We start from the raw sequence: 20,800 nt of genomic DNA on the forward strand, positions 1-20,800 counted from the left end.
ATTTTTTAGTCCATCTATTTTTGGTTCATAAATTCCATTATGGTTCATTATTTTGTTCATAGTACCATTTCGAACCAAAATGGTTGAAATGACATTATGGTGAACAGTGCTGTGTGAAACTGTTATATGTAGCTATTTTAAATTTACTTTATAGATTGCTTTTTCTGATTCTGAGATTATTAACTTCGTTTTTCACGTTCAATATGAGCAGTTTTATTAAAGAATTGTTGTTTATTTCAGCTTGTGGTGTTCTTTTTTTACAGAACACCAGAGACAAGCTGCCCTGGATAATACCTTTCTGGAATTAACGTCCAGACTCTGGAGACCATTCAAGCGGGCGCAGCCCCCCCCGGTTCCCTCACGGAGGTAAGAATAAAAGAAGGCGCCAACTCCGCACTACGACTGACGCAGGGCTTCCAAGCTCTAGTCTTCAGAGGGAGTGATTTTTGTTTACATCCAGAGCATCCTTTATAGCTCTTTGGCAATATTTTCACACACGACAGCTCCACACCAATCGAAAATCGGTACACCTCCGCATGAAAGAAACAGGCACTGTTGAATAGGCAATTTTAATTTGTATAGTTTAGTGGCATTTACGAAAACATTATATCTTGGTTATTTGTCGATAAAGTGCAACAGCGATTTTCATTATGAATTCGTTTTATAAAATTCTAAGCTACTGGTCTACGGAAATATAGATTTTAGGAAAATCTTTATGTTATGTGTAAAGAATGAAAAATACCTTAAAAATGTCAAAATATCGCAAAATTATAACGCAATTTAAAGCTTCAGTTTGCTTATAACTGAAGCTCAGTTGCTTATAACTGAGTATAGTAGTATAAACGTGAAAAATTATATACTTCTTTCTATGCTCTTGATAGAATATTTGCTACTTTTATTTTATGTTCCATATATCAAAATGTTTTAAATAATTAATACAAATAATAAAATACGTTTTTTCTCCTCCACATAATATTGTGACGTCTACTTTTTTAAAATTTTTAGAGGAAAGGTTTAATAGCTGTTCATTTTACCAACTTATCATTTTACTTTTATATAACTGAAAAATAATAACTTTTGTTTTACACTTTGGGTTCACTAAAAAATGAAATTACCACCAAATCCTGTAATCTTCTTCAAAATTAATAAATTATATAGACAGCTATGCTAATAAATTAACTTTTCCTTCATTTGTAACCACAAGTTTCTGTAATATTATATACAATGTTACACAAATGTGTGGAACAGAAGAGAAATATTTCCCAATTCGACGGAAGATCGTAAATGGTTTTCTTATTGATTTGGTATTTTTAAATATTTTGCACACAAGGTTTTTCTTTCTGGAAATTCGAGGTGTATGCGCGCTTGCTTTTGTAAAAATATGCAAATAATTCAGTATCTATGCGTCAGTTATATACAAATCTTATCTTATTTCATGGTCAATGATTTAACAGAGTCCTAAATAAGCAAATAAAGTTCTGTCTCTCTTTTTTTTAAATTTTATTTAGCAATATGTTTAATTGATGACTAAATTGAATACAAAATTATGAATGAAAAATCTGTTATTCAGAACGCATACTTGAGTAGTGGTCTGCCAATTTTGAAACAGTTTCAAGACATGAAAAAAGCATCATCAACGTTATTAATCAGTTAAGCAAAATATTTTGCATATTGTTACCTTCTGGATTACCTTGATGTATACAAATTTCAGGTATTTATGAATTTAGATGAATTATTTGTTTTGACTGGTTTAAAAGATGAAACAATGTTATGCATAGTAAGGCAATCAAGATTGCTATCTGATAACAATGAGTTTAATATTTAAAAGTGAAATGGATAGTTTTTATTGATTACATTATCAGAGAGCTAGTAAACTAGGTAAAATCGCTAAGAGGGGTATTGAATGCTCTGTCAAAATATATTTGCTAGAAATTTGAATTTGATAATGAACGTGTCCTAAAATGTATTTTAAATCAGAAGTTTGAAACTTGATCGCTAAATGTAAATATAAAATTATGTATGTTAAAATATTTGTAATTAGGCACATAGGTCAGATTAAGTTTTTATTAAATCAGGTAAGGCATGCAAGGGATGCCTGTCTAAAGGGAGAGATGCCATCGGGGAGGAATTTCGAAGGAAAACTGACATTTGAGTATTAAAAATGCAGGTTATTTTCATTCAAATTATATTTATACATATTTCTTATGTAAAACCTTCTGGTATATGCTAAATTGTTGTAAATTACTTTAGTCGAAAAATATAGTGAATGCACAGAAATTGAAGATTTGTACACACTGAAAATGAAAAATATTAAATATATGTGGGTATTTATGCATAGCCTTGCAAAGAGCATGTATTTGACTTTAACAAAATGCATAAATATTTATTAAATTATTTATAAATGTACTTGGAAATGAAGGATTTAGTCTTTCATAAACTACTGTGAAGGTATTTTGTTATTAAATTATATAACTTTATAATGATTATAAATATTATCTAAATATATATTAACATTAACATTTAATTGTAAAAAAAATTGAAATTCTGTTGCCAAGTACTTAATTCTGTTGACAAGTACTTTTATAAAACTATTTAAGCAAGAATTGTTCATACTGGAAAGCAATCTGTTAAAAAGCAAGCAAATTTTATGAGATGCGTACTTAAAGAAATAGTAAAGAAGAATTTTTAGAACATGTATTGTTGAAATTAAGGGTAAAAAAATTTGATAAGCATTAAGAAAATTATTATTTCCTTACATTTTATAATAACTCAGTGACAAGTTTTAAATAACATTTAAAAAAAAAAATTCTTTTTTTATTCCCCTTGAAAACTATTCAGAGAAAGTTAAGTACGTGGAAATTAGCACAAATATTTAAGTGCATGTAATCAATAAAGCCTCACTGACTATTATGGTGCCTATTTCATTATTATTTGATCATTATGCTTTGATTATTGCGTTGCGTCTTCATTAAATATTTTACAATGACGACAAAAATCTTTCCGAGGCCTTGAATGAATAACTTTTGGAAATTTTTCCTTCATTCGGTAGCATATGATAGTATAGGAAAGGTGCGATCTGATTCATCTTTCAGGAAATAATTATTGACTATTAAAGTTTTCAACCAATCTGATATTTTCATAGATGCCACCCAGACGGGATAGCGGTTAGTGGCGCTGATTCCCGTAACGAACGACCCGGGTTTAAATCTCGAAGAAGGTATGGATATTTGTAAACGTATAATGTCTGAGTGGCATAGGGGCATTCAAATATAAATGCAGCCTAAAGTCCTCTCGAGTTTAGTGGTAGAAAAAGACCCTCGGAACTCCGGGAACGATCTGAGAGAACCTCGGGTCCTTAGTCCCCCGCCCCCAAGGTGCTGTCCTTCAAAACTGGGGCGGAATTGTGTAAAATCTTAATGCCACTTGCTCAAGGATCCTGCCGAAGACAGATGCAGTCCTGCATTCCTTGCCACGATAAAAATTCCTAGATTTGCTTTGATTAGGTCAGAAAATTCAGATTAACCACAACAACAACAATTTTTATACTTAAATGGTCAAACTAATTTCCTGAATTATCAGAATTAAAATTCAAAATAAAATTCGAAGTTTCCTGTATGTCTAAATTGGAATGCAAGATTTCTTTAAACCGATTTCGGGTGAGATTACTATGTGACAGTTCCATCTTCGTTCGATATTAAGATATTCGAACTCTTCTAGCTATAGTTTTCGTTCTTTAGTGTCCTTTTTGGAAGCAGAGATGCTTGAATTGTTTCCATTGCCAAATCTTTATATATTTTGTTTTGCAACAGTTGATGTTGATGATACTTAATTCAGAAACTTATTGAGTAATCTAGATACTTTACGTTCATTTTTTTTTTCTTTTTGTAATCACCTTTTCCAGCTTTGAATTACAGATAACGTCTTTGAGGTTTCTTCTGATATCTGAGGTTTAAAATGTATTAATAATCTCTATATATTTGGATAAACTGGCATCCTTTTTCCATTTGTTAAAATACATCATTCCTTTGCAACAAAATATTTCTCTTACAAACAAAACATGTAATTGATCATCTTAAAATATTTTCTATTGAGTTCCAAGAAGTAATTTCATCATGGACATATTGATTTAAGGAACCTGAGCAAATAAAGGTCTTAAAATCTCTGGTTTAACGTAAACTGCAAAATAATTGATTTAACCTCTTCAAGTATACACAATCGGACAATTTAGAGGTAAAGTATTCTTTAGCAAAAGCATTATAATTATAAACTTTATAAAAGAAATGTTATTATTAAGTAAGAAGGTTTTAATTATCATCGATTATTTGAAATCAGTGTTTCGATAAATTGTAGTAATCAGCAAGTAAGGAATTTTCTCCTTCCTGGCGTACCTTCGCTGAGTAATTAGTAGAACATCCGGCTAGCAGTTCGGAGATCAAAGTTCTAATCCCGACAAGGGCAGCGCTGATTATCCATTTTTCTGTTCTAAAACAAACCTAAGGACTCTACAAATCGCTATCATAAATAACTGTCTATAACAGTGGTTCTCAACCTTTTTTCCTCAATGCACTCCTTTGACCACTGCTAGAAGTTCTTTTCCTCCCTTATTTCACAACTTTTACAATACACATATACATTTATTTAGATAGTTTATAAAACGGGTATATTTTCAACCTGTTTTGTAAACTAAACAGCAGAATGAACAGGAAATGTTGTTAAATACCAAAAACGGGAATTAAAGTAATTTGTTTCTATATTCATAAACTAAAACTAAAGATTGAATACTTAAATAAGAGGCTGACAGCATTCCCCTCTGAAACTATTAAATATCCCTAGGGCAAATTCCCCCGTCCCCGTAGAGAAGAATTCCCTCGTCTAGAAGAATGTAAAATAACAAAAGCAATTCCTCGCGGGAAATATAATTGGAAAAAATCTGATTTGTTACTGCAAAGTTGCCTCAAATTTTGAGAGTTTTCTCTTACATTATAATGCAAATATAATAAATAATCTAGAGAGTTTAACTATCATAACACAGTTATATCAAAGCGATTCCACACAAAATTAGCAGCCAGACGATATATGTATGGTTAATGTTGTACTTTTCAATTTTCAAATATTTATTACAAGATCTAGACATTTTGTTAGATTTTGAAATTTTTTAGAATTAAATTTTGTGCGATAGCCGCCTATATGTCTAAACTACTAATTAAATAAATTAGTAGTTCAGACATACAGAGAAACATCACTTTCACACATAAGTGGTTCTTAAACATGTGTACGATTACTGAATCTTCAGATAACTGCCGGCAAGAAATGGAAAGTGAACCAGTCTTTAAACATAAACACAATAGTCCAGGCCTTTTTTATTTGATTTCCAAATGACTGAAAGTATTCCTCATCTTTCCTTTTCATTACTCGATGATTTTCAGTTTGATAAAATAACACTGGCTTCAATTTCAAATCACCAGCTAAGTCTCCACTAAAAAGCAATGTCTATTGGTTTTTAGAAGATTCATGATCAGAGGTAACTAATTCTTCTTTCGATAAGACTGTAGAATTAAACATTCCTCCTACAACAGACACACACACAAAAATAAATAAATAAATAAATAAATAAACACATCTGATCTAGATTGAATATTTCGCCAAGAAAATGTTTTTCATCTACCGTAATTTTGGACAATGAGGAAATGAATTCTCAAGAAGCATCTTTATCTGCGTGAGCGGAATCGCCTGAGAATTTAATACTGTGTAATAAATGCCTCATTTTACATTTGTCGAAACAGGCAACACTTGCTTAAAACACCGTGTTAGAGTTTTCTTTTAATCTATTCCAGTCTTCATGCAAACTAAGAAAGAGCCTTTTAGCTCGAATAATTGAAAACCTCTGATGCGCATTGTTTTAATATGATAAACCTTTGCCGAATGCCGACTTGCGGAACGCGATTTTGCTCACATGTGTTATCTTAATGAGAATTCCAGTTATATGAGCTATGCTGCAGATCGTCGGCCGCGCCGAGCTACGGTAGGTCTCTTTAATGACTGTTTGAAAATTCATTTATCAAAGAAGCCTAACATTGCTTAGAACAGCAAAACCTGATTTTAAAAGTTTTTCTAATTCTCGATAATACTCCAGGACATGGTTCTGAAGCCCTGACAACATTCTATCCAAATAAAGATGTTTTGTTCCTCCTACTGAAAACCACTTCTTTATTTCAAACAATTTAGTTAAGGAATCTTAAAAATATTCAAAGTCACGCATGTTTACATCTCTGCAAATAAGGAACTAGACGAAGGAAAGCACATCACAGTAATGGAATTTTGGAAGCAACGCAACATAAGACACAGCATAAAAATGATTAAACTCGCATGGGAATAAGTGGAATTCATCAACAATGAATGCTTCCTGCCACGAGTTCTGGCCAGAAGCTGTCAGGGTTTTAAAGGATTACTATACTTAACCCGAACTATATGAACTGTACTTAACCTGTTTTTTCTATACAAATTTTCTTAACTTGCGAAAGGACGTAACCTTCACATTCGGCAAGCGTTTACTGTACATAAATTCGTAAACTACTCTGTCAGTAAAGGATATCATCAATGTCCCCATTTAAAATTTCTTTCACTCTCTGGGGGGGGGGGAATACCATTTTTCTGGGAATATCTAGTTTACAACATTTTTTTTTTTAAGTACTATACTAGTATAATATTCCTGTCAACGTGTTTCACTCGAACTGCACAATTTAGCTTCAACAAGGTTTATTGTATATTATCTTTAAGACTTTTATGGGTAAAGTTTTAGGTAGATCACTATTCGAATTTTACAAGCAAAATACGATAAGGTTAATTTTTAAAACTAAATTAGTATAAATTATAGCTAAGTTTGACTACAAAATAATAGAATATTTCCATCATATTCACCATCACAGAAAATAAATGTTGTTCGTCATTTAGAGTAAGTTGCAAGATGAAATCGTTCACATAATTTCTGAAGGCATTAAAACAAAACAATTTAGAAAATGATTGAAAAATTAAAATATTATTCTTTTCAGTATTGATATTACTCCTGATATGAATAACATAATAACCCACTATTATTATTAGAATTGTTTATCATAATAAAAATGCATATATTACAAAACTTCGGGGCAATTTTTTTCGTTTTCAACCTATAAGTGGTACTATGATCAGAGATCGTTTGAATTTATTTTACATCATTTAAACTTACTGAATATCAACATTTCAAATTAACGTAACCAACGTACGATAATAGAAATAATGCGGAACGTAAACATAGAGGATTCCTGTAAAATTAAATGCATTAAAATAAATTCGAAAGCTCTTTCGTTCTAAGTGTGTTTAATGCACAGAACATGGTGTTTAATAATACAATCAAAATTTAATTCGAAACACTTAATTCTTTCAGTAATATGAGAATTATCTAATTATTTTTCAACATCTGCGAAGCGTTGGACTTCATTAAAAGAACAAAAACCAAAATTTAGGTTTAAAACCGCTTTTTACTACTATAGTGGTCTTACTTATATTAATAAAGTAAAAATGAGTGTATTCACCTATACTTTATCACGATTATGAATCAGTAGACTTACCTATATCATCCTGAGAGCACATAATATTAAGAAAATTTACTTTGCTATATTAAGTATTGTGGAAGATTATTCTACAGAGATCTATTCCACAACTTATCAGGTTCAATGTTCCGTCTTACTTTCTTCGGGAACATGCAAGGACCTGACTCGGAACAGAGAGCTTACTAAAGCTATGTTCAATAACTGTGGGAAGTAGACAGGATACACAAGAAGGGTATACATAACCCTTTATTTTTCTCTATTTACAATAATTTCCGTACTTCGGAATACAAAGACTCACTATTCGTGGCCTAAACGTAAGAATATAAAAATATAACTAAACTCTAATTTAACTTTGAAATAATAAACGTGGAAGATTGGCCTTATATTAACAGGAAGCCGTATGTAGTACAGAGAACTGTGAACACTACAATACGTTTAAAAATTATCAAGAGGATTAAACCTCTGGCCTGGAAGGCAACCAGCAACTGAGTAAAACTTCTAAGGTAAGCGGCCTGCTTCGACTAACTGCTTCCTCTCTTTCGCTTGGCAAAAAGCCACAACTTAAATACTTGGCGCTCGCCAGACAAACTTTGCATAAATACGTTAACACTTATAATTCTGGCCGGAAGTAGAAAATAAGAAGTGATAGTAAAGATTTAAAATAAAATAAACGTTAGTAAAACTTACGATCCTTACATACTTCCCGCCAGAGTTAATTAGTTTGAAACTGAGGTCTAAAACGACCTTGTTGAAAACTTTTAGCTCTAGAATCTAACGCGAGGCCAATCTTTTACAAACATTTTTCGTTAGAAAGTAGAAATTTAAAAGAAAGAAATTTGTTTTTACAATAGCAGCTCCCAGGACACACAATTTTTTCATCTGTACTGCATCTAAACAGGAGCTTTTATTCAAATCTGGATCCTTCCAGAGATCTGGAAGGAAAACTAGTTTAATGAAATGTTACACAATGAAATGGCAAGTAACATGTATAATTATATTTCTCTTAACATTCTTATTTGATTCATGACTATTTTAGTTATCTCTCCCCGTGCTCTCTAACATGTGTTGTAAAACAACACCAAACACGAATGTGTTTATGTCTATGTGTTCAACACTTCCTCCTACAATCAAAGCACTAACGTGTTAAAAATTCAACATACCAAGACCTCGTAACACACCCTAACTTCAACTCTAAACCCTGAGGTACTATTCTGAAAGTGGCTAACTCTGAAGTGTAGCGTCAGAGAGCCTAACTACATTCATTCAACCTTTAACACATATTCACCATGATTTAGTCTTTTTACAGTCAAACGAATAAAAAAAAATTTAACATTACTTTCACTTTTACCATATCACAGTATTTCTTAACATTTAAAATAACAGTTCACATTGTATATAAGAACATATTAACATGCCGTTAATTTTACACATTTGAAAACATACATTAGTAGTACATTGTTAACTTCTATTCTTTTCAAAGCAAGTGCCAATTCTTTCTACAATGAAATACTACATTTCAAAAAGTCTTTCAGACTAAAACTTCTTTCTTGCCAGAATGTTTTAAATAAAATTTATACAATAACTTTTACCATATTTAAGTATTTACACATTGCTATTATACATCAACTTTAGTTTTACGCGCGAGTAATTGAAAAACATAATACCAAAATCGGTAACAACTCATTTCTCGCCCTTTTGGCGATAAAGGTAGACCTCGCATGAGGTAAAACTTCTTGAAATCTGCCACTTGCAGTAAGAATGAAAGATTAACTTAAGTTTGCAAAGTAACATAAAATTTTACTTATCTTTGTGATATTCGGACATTCTTTTCTGAGCCCAGTCTTGGAAAGTAGCGTATATTCTTGTTTGATTTATCCTCCTTCGTGTGCGGGCTCGCCCTTCAGTTCCTTCCTCTAGAAGCTTTCTTTTTTTTCCAGTTCGGTCACCCTTAAATACCTTCTTTTTCGCCTCTGCCTGTGGTCTTGGCCGTTTGATGGCAGCTGGTCTTGGCGGAACCGGGAAACTTCTTTCGTGTTCCTGCTTGGACCTCGTTGCTGGCCGTTCAAATTTTCCTTGTAACTTTTCCTCCGCCGCTGGTGGCCCTTCCGCAGTTCGGCGACATTTGCTGCGGAGAGTCCTGTCGGATGTGTAGATCTTCCGTTTTAGAGCCGGGTTATAGTTGCCGTCATTTCTCCTGGTTCTCTTTGCATACGTCGTCCTTCTCCCTTCTTCATTGTGGGGGTGTTCGTGAGCTCTCTTTTCTGGACGGTGGAACGGCTTCTTTTTCTTGTTACCTTCAATTTTCCCGCGGGGAAACATTCTTTTCACTTGCGCCTGCCTCTTAATGGCTTGCCCTTGTACTTGTCGTTGTTCCACCTCTGGAGCTTGTGCCTGCGGTGTCTGTCGTGCCGGATCCTGCAAAAGATCTGTAAATATTTGCATTTTATTACGATCATAGTAGGGTTTGATTTGATCAATGTTTGCGGAGCAGGTTTCACCATTTCTATCTTTTAACACTACTACAGCGTGAGTTATTTTTTCTATGACATATGGTCCTTCAAATCGTGGAAAAAAATTTGGCAGTTTTATCTTCTGGTGCTGAAGAAAGTGAATGCTTAATTTTTAATACTTCATCCCCTACTTTATAAGTTACTCCCCGTCGTTTCAAGTCATAATATAGCTTTTGTTTTCTCTGTGCTACTTCAGTATTCTTTTTTGCTTCTTTAATTAGTTTTTCTATATCACCCATTTTAAATTCTGGGGCTCTTTGTTGCACATAAAATAATTTATCTAACGGCATTATAATCTTTCTGCCTAAAAATAACTCAGCAGGAGTTTTGCCCGTTGTATCATGTTTTGCGGTCCTAAGGGCGAAAGCAAATTCATTGACATAGTTATCCCAGCTTTTATGAAATATTTTAACATAACTACGGATAATTTTCACTATATTTCTATTGACCCGTTCCGCTATATTTGATTGCGGCCGATACGGGACCATTTTTAAATGACGTATGCCCAGTTTTTGGCACATGTCTTCAAATACATTACTTACAAATTGAGGACCATTATCCGATATAACTTTTAGGGGCGCCCCGTATTTTAAAATATATTTATTTAAAATAGAATCAGTAACTAATTTCGCGGAAGCTCGTTTTAAGGGAACAATTTCGGTCCACTTACTAAAATGATCAACCATAACAAGGAGATAGCGACTTTTATTTAACTGACTTTTTGGAAAAGGGCCCAATAAATCGATGCCAATTATTTCATTTGGAAATTCGGATTTAATACTATTTAGAAACCCGGCCGGGCGGAAATTAATATAATTAACTGCTTGACATGTTGGGCAGGACTGGACATACGCCCTTGTTAACTTTTGCAGTTCAGGAAAATAGACTGCCTCGCGTACGCGTTGGATAGTTTTTCGAATACCAGCATGAGAAGCTAAAGGGTTGTCATGGAGCTCCTGCAGGATATTTAATCTAAGACTAGCTGGGATAACAGGTCGAAATTCATTGTTGGAATTCGTAGTTTTTGTATAGAATAATAGACCATCTATTAGTTCGTAATGGGCCTCGCTATTTCTTATCGCCACAATATCTTGGTGGCTAAAATTTTCAGGATCCTTTAAATACTCATAAATGCTTCCAAACTCAGGATCCTTATCCACTTCGGTTATTACAGTTTCTAGGGAATTTATTGTACATGCTGTGAGCATTGCCACCTTTACGGTATTACCTTCTTCATCTATTTTAATTCTGGATAGGGCATCTGCTACGATATTTTCCTTTCCGGGGGTATGCTTGATTACCAGATTATATTCTTGTAGCTTGAGTGCCCCTCTTATTAACCTTGGGGATAAGTTTTCCCCTGAGTACAATCTAGTTACCGCCGCATGATCAGAGTACACTGTTATTGGCGCCTTTCCAAAATAGACTCGGGACTTTTGCACTGCTAACAGAACTGCAAGTGCCTCTCTCTCGGTCGCGGAATAGTTTCTTTGTGTTTGATTTAAATTTCGGCTAAAAAATGCCACGGGCTGCTGATTTTGCGAAAGTACCGCTCCTACCGCATAATCCGAAGCATCCGCTGAAATTTCTAAATTCTCATCCTTTTCAGGAAATTTCAAAACAGGGGCTTGTGTTAATGTTTGTTTTAATTTTTCGAAAGCACTATTGGCTTCAGCCGTCCACGAGAATCTTGCCTTTTTCCTTTTTAATTTTAACAATGGCTCGGCAATAGCTGCAAAATCTTTTATAAAAGACCTATAATATGAACAAAGTCCTAGAAAAGAAGACAGCTTCTTCGCCGTGTTCGGAGTCGGATACTTTTGTACAGCGATTATTTTTGATTCGTCTGTCTCGATTCCCTTCTGAGATATTTTGTAACCTAAATATTTTAATTCAGGGGCTGCAAATTTGCACTTTTCGACATTAACTTTTAGACCGGCCTCATTTAATAAAGAAAACACCTGTCTTAAATCCTGTACATGTTGGTCGAGATTATCACTAGTAATAATGATATCGTCTAAATAGATAAATGTGGACTTTCCAAGAACAGGCCTTAACACAATGTCCATACATCGCTGAAATGTTGCCGGGGCCCCTGAAAGGCCAAACGGCATACGCAAAAATGCATAAGGGCCAGACTTGGTTATAAAAGCAGTCTTAGGCACGTCCTCAGGCCTAAGCCCTATTTGAAAATAACCAGTTGTTAAGTCTAAAGTCGTCATATATTTGGTGGATGTTATGTTTTTTAGAATTTCGTCAATTATAGGTAACGGATATACCAGATATTTAGTTATGGAGTTTAATTTACGGTAGTCAATTGCGAATCTCCACCTTTTTGGATGTGTCAAAGGATAGTCATTATTTTTCTTACATAAAACCACCGGGCTAGCATAACTACTTGAGATGGGCGTTATGATCTTTTTACGTAGCATATCGGTGATATGCCATTCTATAATTTTTTCCTTATTCTTATCATACCGGTATGCTTTGTGGCGAACTGGCATTGAATCTCCGGTGTCAATACTATGGTTAGTAACCTGAGTAAATCCTAGAATATCACTAAATAACGAAGCAAATTCACTTACCACTTGTCGGATTCTTCGCTGTTCTTCATTAGGCAGGTGGTCAAGATTTAACATCGGCGGTTCAGCCTTTTCTTCACGAACCGGTTTCATCGTCAGCTTAAGGCACGCTTTATTAAAATCCAGCGTGGCTTGTGCCTCTGAAAGAAAATCTATTCCTAAAATAATATGTGCTTGCAGATTCTTTACTATGAAAAACATCACCTTTACTTGTTCGTCCTTGATACGGACATACAGCGGTAATTTACCTATACACTTACATTTTTGTCCTTGCGCCGCTAACACTGTCGTATTATCCGAATTATATATGCGGTATTTCCGAAAATACTTCCTAAAAAAATCTTCTGCCACAATGGAACACTGCGCGCCTGTATCCAGGAGTGCGGTGGCTGGGATATTATTCACCAACACTTCAATCTTCGGAAGAGTCAAATTTTTCACCATTACTATATTTAACTTGAAGGAAGAGGGGTTTTCTTGGTCTTCGGATTTCCGCACCCTCCCGTCAGCAGAAATCCGTTTTAGTTTAAATTATTTTTCATTTCCGTGCTTTCCTTCTTTTTCCACTGGCCTTGAGACTATTTTGCTGGGTTGCTATTGAACTGTCGACGTTCGCCGGCTGTTTTTGAATGCTCGGGTTTCCTTGACCACTGATTCGCTTTGCTTCCGCAGCCGTGTGCTTGAGTTTGCTGTAGTCGTGGCGCACCAATTGGTTTCGCTGTTGATATTAGCGTCTTCTTTCAATGACCGCCGTTCTTCTACTTTCAAACTGGATTGCTAGCTCAAATAACTTTTCCAGTGTAGTCGGAATTCTTAATTCAATAAAGTCTTGTACTTGGGGCAGTAACCTCGGCAAAATCACTTGAATTATCTCAGGATCCGGACGGTTTCCATACAAGAGTTTGAAGACGTGAATTTTTCTTAAAATAAAGCTTGAGAGGTTTTCGATTCTTTGCTGATATATATTGAAAAGTTCCGTTTCTAATTTCGCACGATCCCTTACAACAGGGAAGGCTTTTACTAGGGCAGTCTTGAAATTTTCGTAAGTATAGGTGGGACTTCCTGCTAGACCCAAGAGACTTCTGCCTATACATTTGAACCAATTAAGCGCTTGGCCCCTCAAAGCGCTGGTGGCTAAGGTAACTTTTTGAAATTCGTGCACGGGGTAGAGCATGAAGTGGTCATCCAATTTTTCCAAAAAACTGGTTACCGGTGAGTTTCCATTAAATGTGTCTTCTGGTTTCATCGAAGCGCGCATGGTCTGGACGATGTAACCAAATCCTTCCAGGGCGGCAGCTGGCATTTCTGGATTCTGAGCCGCTTCTGCAGGCAGCACAGGTTCTTCTTGAAACTCGGCCGTGGTTATTCTTCTTCGTTGGGCGCCACTATCAGGTTCAATGTTCCGTCTTACTTTCTTCGGGAACATGCAAGGACCTGACTCGGAACAGAGAGCTTACTAAAGCTATGTTCAATAACTGTGGGAAGTAGACAGGATACACAAGAAGGGTATACAAAACCCTTTATTTTTCTCTATTTACAATAATTTCCGTACTTCGGAATACAAAGACTCACTATTCGTGGCCTAAACGTAAGAATATAAAAATATAACTAAACTCTAATTTAACTTTGAAATAATAAACGTGGAAGATTGGCCTTATATTAACAGGAAGCCGTATGTAGTACAGAGAACTGTGAACACTACAATACGTTTAAAAATTATCAAGAGGATTAAACCTCTGGCCTGGAAGGCAACCAGCAACTGAGTAAAACTTCTAAGGTAAGCGGCCTGCTTCGACTAACTGCTTCCTCTCTTTCGCTTGGCAAAAAGCCACAACTTAAATACTTGGCGCTCGCCAGACAAACTTTGCATAAATACGTTAACGCTTATAATTCTGGCCGGAAGTAGAAAATAAGAAGTGACAGTAAAGATTTAAAATAAAATAAACGTTAGTAAAACTTAAGATCCTTACAAACTGAAGCCAATGGTTTAATTTCCAAAATTTTGTTTACTTAAATTCCATTGTTTAGTTAATGTCTAGTACGAGGTTTTGAGCACTGTAAATATATCAAGTAAAAAAATGCAGAAATTGATATTCATTATATGAACTGTTATAAAAAATCTAGATCTTATTACGAAGGACAGATTAACGTTTTGGAAACATTATTAGTTTTTGCAAAGAAAATAAAAAATAATTATCTCAACATCGAACCTGTTTTTTCAACAATTTCGAAAAAAGTGTAAAGACGAAAATATTCGGTTATGAAGCATCAAATGAATTAATCGAAAAGTGCAACTCCTTACTTTCATTCAATTTATTAAAGATGAAAAATGCTTGAATGACTATCATTTCTGCAAAGATTTGAAGATCATGATAACAGGAAAAGTTATCTTAGCGCTTTTGAAAGCTTTGGTTTGCTGTGGAAAATTGCGTTGGTGTTTGTACAGGAGGATATCCATCACTGTTGGGAAGCAAAAAAGGCTTTTTCATACTTGTGCGCCAAGAAAATCCAAAAATATTTTAAGCGTACGCAGTGTTATTCACAGAAATCACTCGTTTCAAAATTCTTTACTCCAAATATGTTGATAGTTCCTCTCCTCCAAATATGTTGATAGTTATGAACTATCAACATATTTGGAGTTTCTCTAGATTGAAGTTGGAATATCAACATATTTGGAGTTTCTCTATGGGTTTTCTCTAGATTGAAGTGTGGTGGAACTATATTTACATAACGTATAGTAAACATTGGTCCACTGCATTGTCCCACTGCATTTCTACCAGAATCAGAACCATATAGTTATGAACCAAGTTATTTAAGTGGTCAATTTCATCAAGAAGCGATCATTTACGACCCGAATTTTCTCTCAGTTGTGCGCGAATATTTTACATTTACTTTTATTTCCAATGAATTAACTCATTTAAATACATTTCTCTTTATATGATTAACAAATTATAATGAATAAAAACGTATCACTGTTTATAATGCATAAGTTAATCGGTTCATAAGCATATGATTTTGAATATAAATCATGTAATATTATCATGTAAAAGTAATATTAGTGTTCGTTCCCCGTAGGATTAGTTTTTAACTAAAGGTATAAGTAACAACACGTTTTCAGTAAAATGAAGATGCTTTACGCTTCTGTTCAATTAATAAGAATGACTTTAAAAATTTGATGTTTTTACAGTTAGAGTTTTAAATAGAGGGAAAATAATTTCTCTCTTTTAATAAATTCATAAATTTTATAGTGCATGGGAAACGTAATTTTAATTTTATTTCTAAATGGCATATATTTCAATATTGTTTTTTACATGTAACTGAAATTTTGGAATCTTTTTTATGCGCTAAATAAAAAAGATACGATTGCAAATAGCTATTGCCACAAATCAAATCTGTAACGACGCTCAGATACATTTTATTTCAAGTATGTTTTTGATAACTAAATTAATCTCAAATGCGGAAAAAATTAAATATTAAATTTTGTTAATAAATTTTGTGCCAATTTTATTTACAATGCAAAATGAATGAATAAAATTAGCAGAATATTAAACACTAATTAAGCTAAATTAATTCGTATTTATTATCTTATGTATACATTAAATGGTAGAGAAACCAAGTAACATTTATACTTGGTTATTACAACAGTTACGGTTTGAAGAATATAAAACCCAATTCAGCTACATAGAAACTAAGAATAAGGAAAAGAAAAATCTGATGTGTACACCACATGACTTCCTTGTACGGAATATTAAATTATACGCATTGTTCCTTCATTTCATTTAGAATTATTTCCTACAATTTCATTAGAGATACATTTTTCATTCAATTAATTCAGTTATCACTTCGCGACAAGAGAAAAATACATAAAAACTCAAAATATCTGTATTAAAAATTGAAAGATATAGAAAAACACAAAACACAAAATACAGTTAAAACAATTTAAAAAAAATTTTTTTTACAAGTAAAATTACAGTTTCTAGACAAAAACAAGCAATTCGGCTAGTGGGCAAGAAGGCAGATTTTTCGGTATACAAAACTGAAAATTTACTTTTGGTCTCACTCGGCAAAAACACACTGAAGGCGTAAGAAACTGACTTAATTTGTTGTGGACGCTATCTAAGTCAATATGTGGGACCGTTTAGTAACTTAAATAATAATTCCGGAATGTATTAAACATAATTTAATTCGCAATAATAAAAGAAGACGTTACTTTCTTATTGCGAAGCTTAGTTTCTCTAGATTGGCAACAAATCCACTACTCTGCTAAGTTTCAAATATAAACAAATATGGCTGCTGTGATAAAAAATTAGGTTTAGCAGCACTGAAACAACTTTTAAATTGTTGATAATTTTATAACTATAACATGCAGTTTAACTACAGACATAAAAACCTTAACCGGAAGATAAGAACAACATAATTCAATCATTTTTAAAGCAAAAAATACTACAAACATATAAGAATAAAGAAACTGAGATTACTCAGCCGAGTAACAGAGTGGATATATATATATACATATTTATATATTTTTGGTGCGGCCGTTTGCAACCAAGAAAGGGAGGTCACATCGACATATTATAGCAGTCCCACATATAAAATTTCAACGTTCTCAGGCTATTCGTTTTTGAGTTATACGAGGAACATACATACTTAAATATTTTGTTATTTAACAAATAACTATATTTATTATTGAAGTAGCAACGCCATATTTGTATGACGTAACCTTTGCTCAGCAACGTAAGAAATTGTTTAAAATTAGAATTCTGAAGTTTTACTAGCTAGTAGATGCATGAAACATTTGTAACTAAAAGACTATATGCAAATTATCTGTCTCCATAAACTAAAAATAAAATTTATGTTTTACTAAGAAGATTATCTTTTATTTTGTCAACTACTGCAAAATACATTACAATACATACATACATACGCACGTACGTATAGGCGCCACGAAAAACTTCTCTTCTGAATCAGTTTTAAATCAATTTTATAAGTAGTTTGGTGAGAAAAAGGCATTTATTCTATCCTTACGTACAGGTGTCACGCAAAAACATCATTAAATTGCATTCCACAGTGGTGAAAATGGATATTTTCGTTGAAATACGGTACACGGAATTTATCGTGATTACAATTTTTTCCTTTACTTCGTACAAGGAAGTAAAAAACGATAATAATGAACTTGGAATTGAAAACTTCGGATTGCAATTTAACATTTTAATGATTTTTGTAAAATATCATAAATATAGTAAAAATTTTGTTCAGTTCGATGTGGTATAATATTTTTATTTAATTGTATTTTCATGCTTTCCTGTTTATATTATTTGACGTTCAAAAAAGTAAAAAAAAAAATATTACAATTGTCGAAAAATATTTTACTTAGAAATAATACCTCTTATTGCTAACTTCTAAAATTAGTTAAATGCTTATATCACTGCGCTTATTATTATCTGTATTATTTAATCATTTGTGAGTTAACTGTGAGAACTTCGTTTATCTTTGGAAGAAGTTAATTAATTTTAGTTTTAATTTTACTTCGTTTAGTCATAAGAATAAATACTTTTTTTAAATAGTATATTGTAATAAAAGCAGATATTTCGTCGACAAGAAAATGATAATCAAAGTTTCTGAAAATATAGTTATAATCCAGATGCGTTGCGAAATCAGTTTAAAATAAATAGAGTTAATGTTTGAAGCTTTATGAGTACCAAACTAGAAACCAATACTGATATTTTGTTGCCAACAATGTTATAAACTGATCACCCCACAAGTCAGTGACAGACCTACACTTGCCGAGGCTCGGGGTGGAAATTTCTTTGCTCCCCTTACTGGAATGATCATCATACAAAATGCCAACACAAATATATCATTTGCATTTATTTTAGTAAAACTAGACTGTTAAAATGATTTAGAAAACAAAAATTTTTAAGACAAAAACAAAAAATTAATCTAGCAGGCAAACATGTTTAGAAAAGCTTATTAATCTGCTAATTTGATGTTTTAGAAAAATATCTGAATATATTCTGTTGATAAAAAAAGCTAAAACTGTTTTTGTGAGCTTTCGCTTCAGAAAACCGGTTTACAGATTCATCAAAACTAATATTTTTTGCCACTCCATTTTCAGTGGAAAGAACTGCCAAATCATTAACTCTTACTTGGCTCACGTTCGATCGAAGATAGCTTTTAATCAACGTCATCTTTTAAACGTTTTTCTCACAAGAAACAGCTGAAACACGCAGTATCGAAAGGTCTTTAATGCCAAATATAAGTTAGGAACTGATTCTTGAAAGTCCATTCCCACAACAAACTTTCACATTTTCAATGCAGAACACAATTTAAATTCGTAATTTTTTATATTCCTAGATGTACACTGCGCAACAAAAAAAAGGGGGGGAACAGTTCTATATCTCTCGTTCTACTAGGCCGATTGACGAGGTTCAACTTGTGTTTTCATGTCTCGAAAACTCGACTTAGGATATGTATTATATTTATATATAGCGTTATTATAATATAGTTATTTTGACACAAAATCGGACTTTTTCTGAAATGACATGCCAATTGTTTTCCATGTTTTGATTCTAAGATTCAAGTTATGCCAAACTGCCAAGTTTTCTAAAAATCGCACGAGTAGTTTTCAAAAAATAAGCTCTCAAAATTTTAGCTCCTCGATGTTAATTGAATTTGATATATATTTATCAATCTCTCTTTTTTTTTTTATTAAATTTAGTTTATTCCTTCTTCCAGAATTCGAAATGTAGCCTGAATCCAAATATAATTCGAGCCAGTTTCCCTTAGAAAGTCCTCCACGAAAGGCATCCCTCCCTTTAGGCAGATAGCCCTCGTGTGCTTTGCCATAATTAAATACACCACACCAAATATAATTCGCACATTTTTATGACTTATTTATTAAATTGTATTTTTAAATAGATTTTATAAATCTTTTATAAAATTTTTAACATCATCTTAAAGTAGATGTATTTCTAGGCACACCTGCAAAAAATTAGAGTTCTTAATTCAAAATTTTCTAAGATGTACATGAATTAACAGATTGGCGATTTTTGAAATTTGGCATATCTGTTATAAGCGGTAGTAATGCCAAATATGGTTTGAGCCCTTTATTAAAATTATTTTAAAGCATGAACGATAACTTTTTCCGCTCGTGTACAGTGAATAAAGGGAAAAGGAAAATAGGTTGCTATAAATTAAGAAGTCCGCCAAGTGAATGGTTCTTGGCGCAAACTGAAAAAAAAACTGCGCCAAGATAAATTTTTGAATTTCTCCGTAAATTTCGCACAAAATTTTACAAAATTCAATACTTAGGTATAATTTGAGTCGTAGAATCAAAATATGGAAAAAAAAACTGGCAGGTCATTTCAGAAAAAGTTCAGTCTTGTGTCAAAATACTTGTATTAGAACAACGTTATATATAAATATAATATATATATATATATATATATATATTCTAAACTGCGCTTTCGAGACATAAAAAACGCAATTTGAATTTCGTCAATCGGCCCAGTAGAACGGGAGATATAGAAATGCACCCTTTTTTTTCGCAGTGTACGTATATTTAAGAAACGGTCTTTCAAAGGCCCTCTCTGATCGCATATATATGGTCGTCCGCCGCTCACTGTACGCTTCAGCCCATAGTTATCCTGAATTATTTTCTTCGCATTGTGGATACCCTTTAACTTTTTATCTGATTTAAATGCGAAATATGCTATGGCTTCATTAGGAATGCTGGCAATAACGACAAACCAGTAAAATGCGTATATTCATTGATGCGTCTAAGTAGAGTGTTTCGTATTAAATGGGACAAAAAAATGCATACCTGTGAATACTGTAATTTATTTTCATAAATCAAATTTACAGTGAAATTACAGTTATCTAAGTTTCTATAGATGTTCTATGTGTGCCTCTTCGTTGACACAATATCTATACGGTATTCCAGTTCCTGCCAAGCTCGTGACAGAATATCCTTTGTTAATGATTCGAGCACCTCAGTTATGCATTGCTTCAATTACTGAAAATGTTAGAGAAATGGAGGGACGAAGATTTTGTCTTTAAAAAATTCCTTCGGAAAAACCACAAGAGGTAAGGTCTGGCGATCTCCGTCACAAACAAAGCA

The 20,800-nt window shown here is 33.2% G+C and overlaps 1 long non-coding RNA gene across 1 annotated transcript in view; it reads left to right on the forward strand.

Moving 5' to 3' along the window:
• Positions 1-20,800, forward strand: part of LOC118197765 (uncharacterized) — a 75,703-nt gene that overhangs the window by 19,321 nt on the left and 35,582 nt on the right. The window lies entirely within an intron of this gene.

This window comes from Stegodyphus dumicola, chromosome 10 (genome assembly GCF_044657685.1).
Source record: "Stegodyphus dumicola isolate Sdum_Otavi_A_Nest chromosome 10, ASM4465768v1".
In the NCBI taxonomy this organism is placed as follows: domain Eukaryota; kingdom Metazoa; phylum Arthropoda; class Arachnida; order Araneae; family Eresidae; genus Stegodyphus; species Stegodyphus dumicola.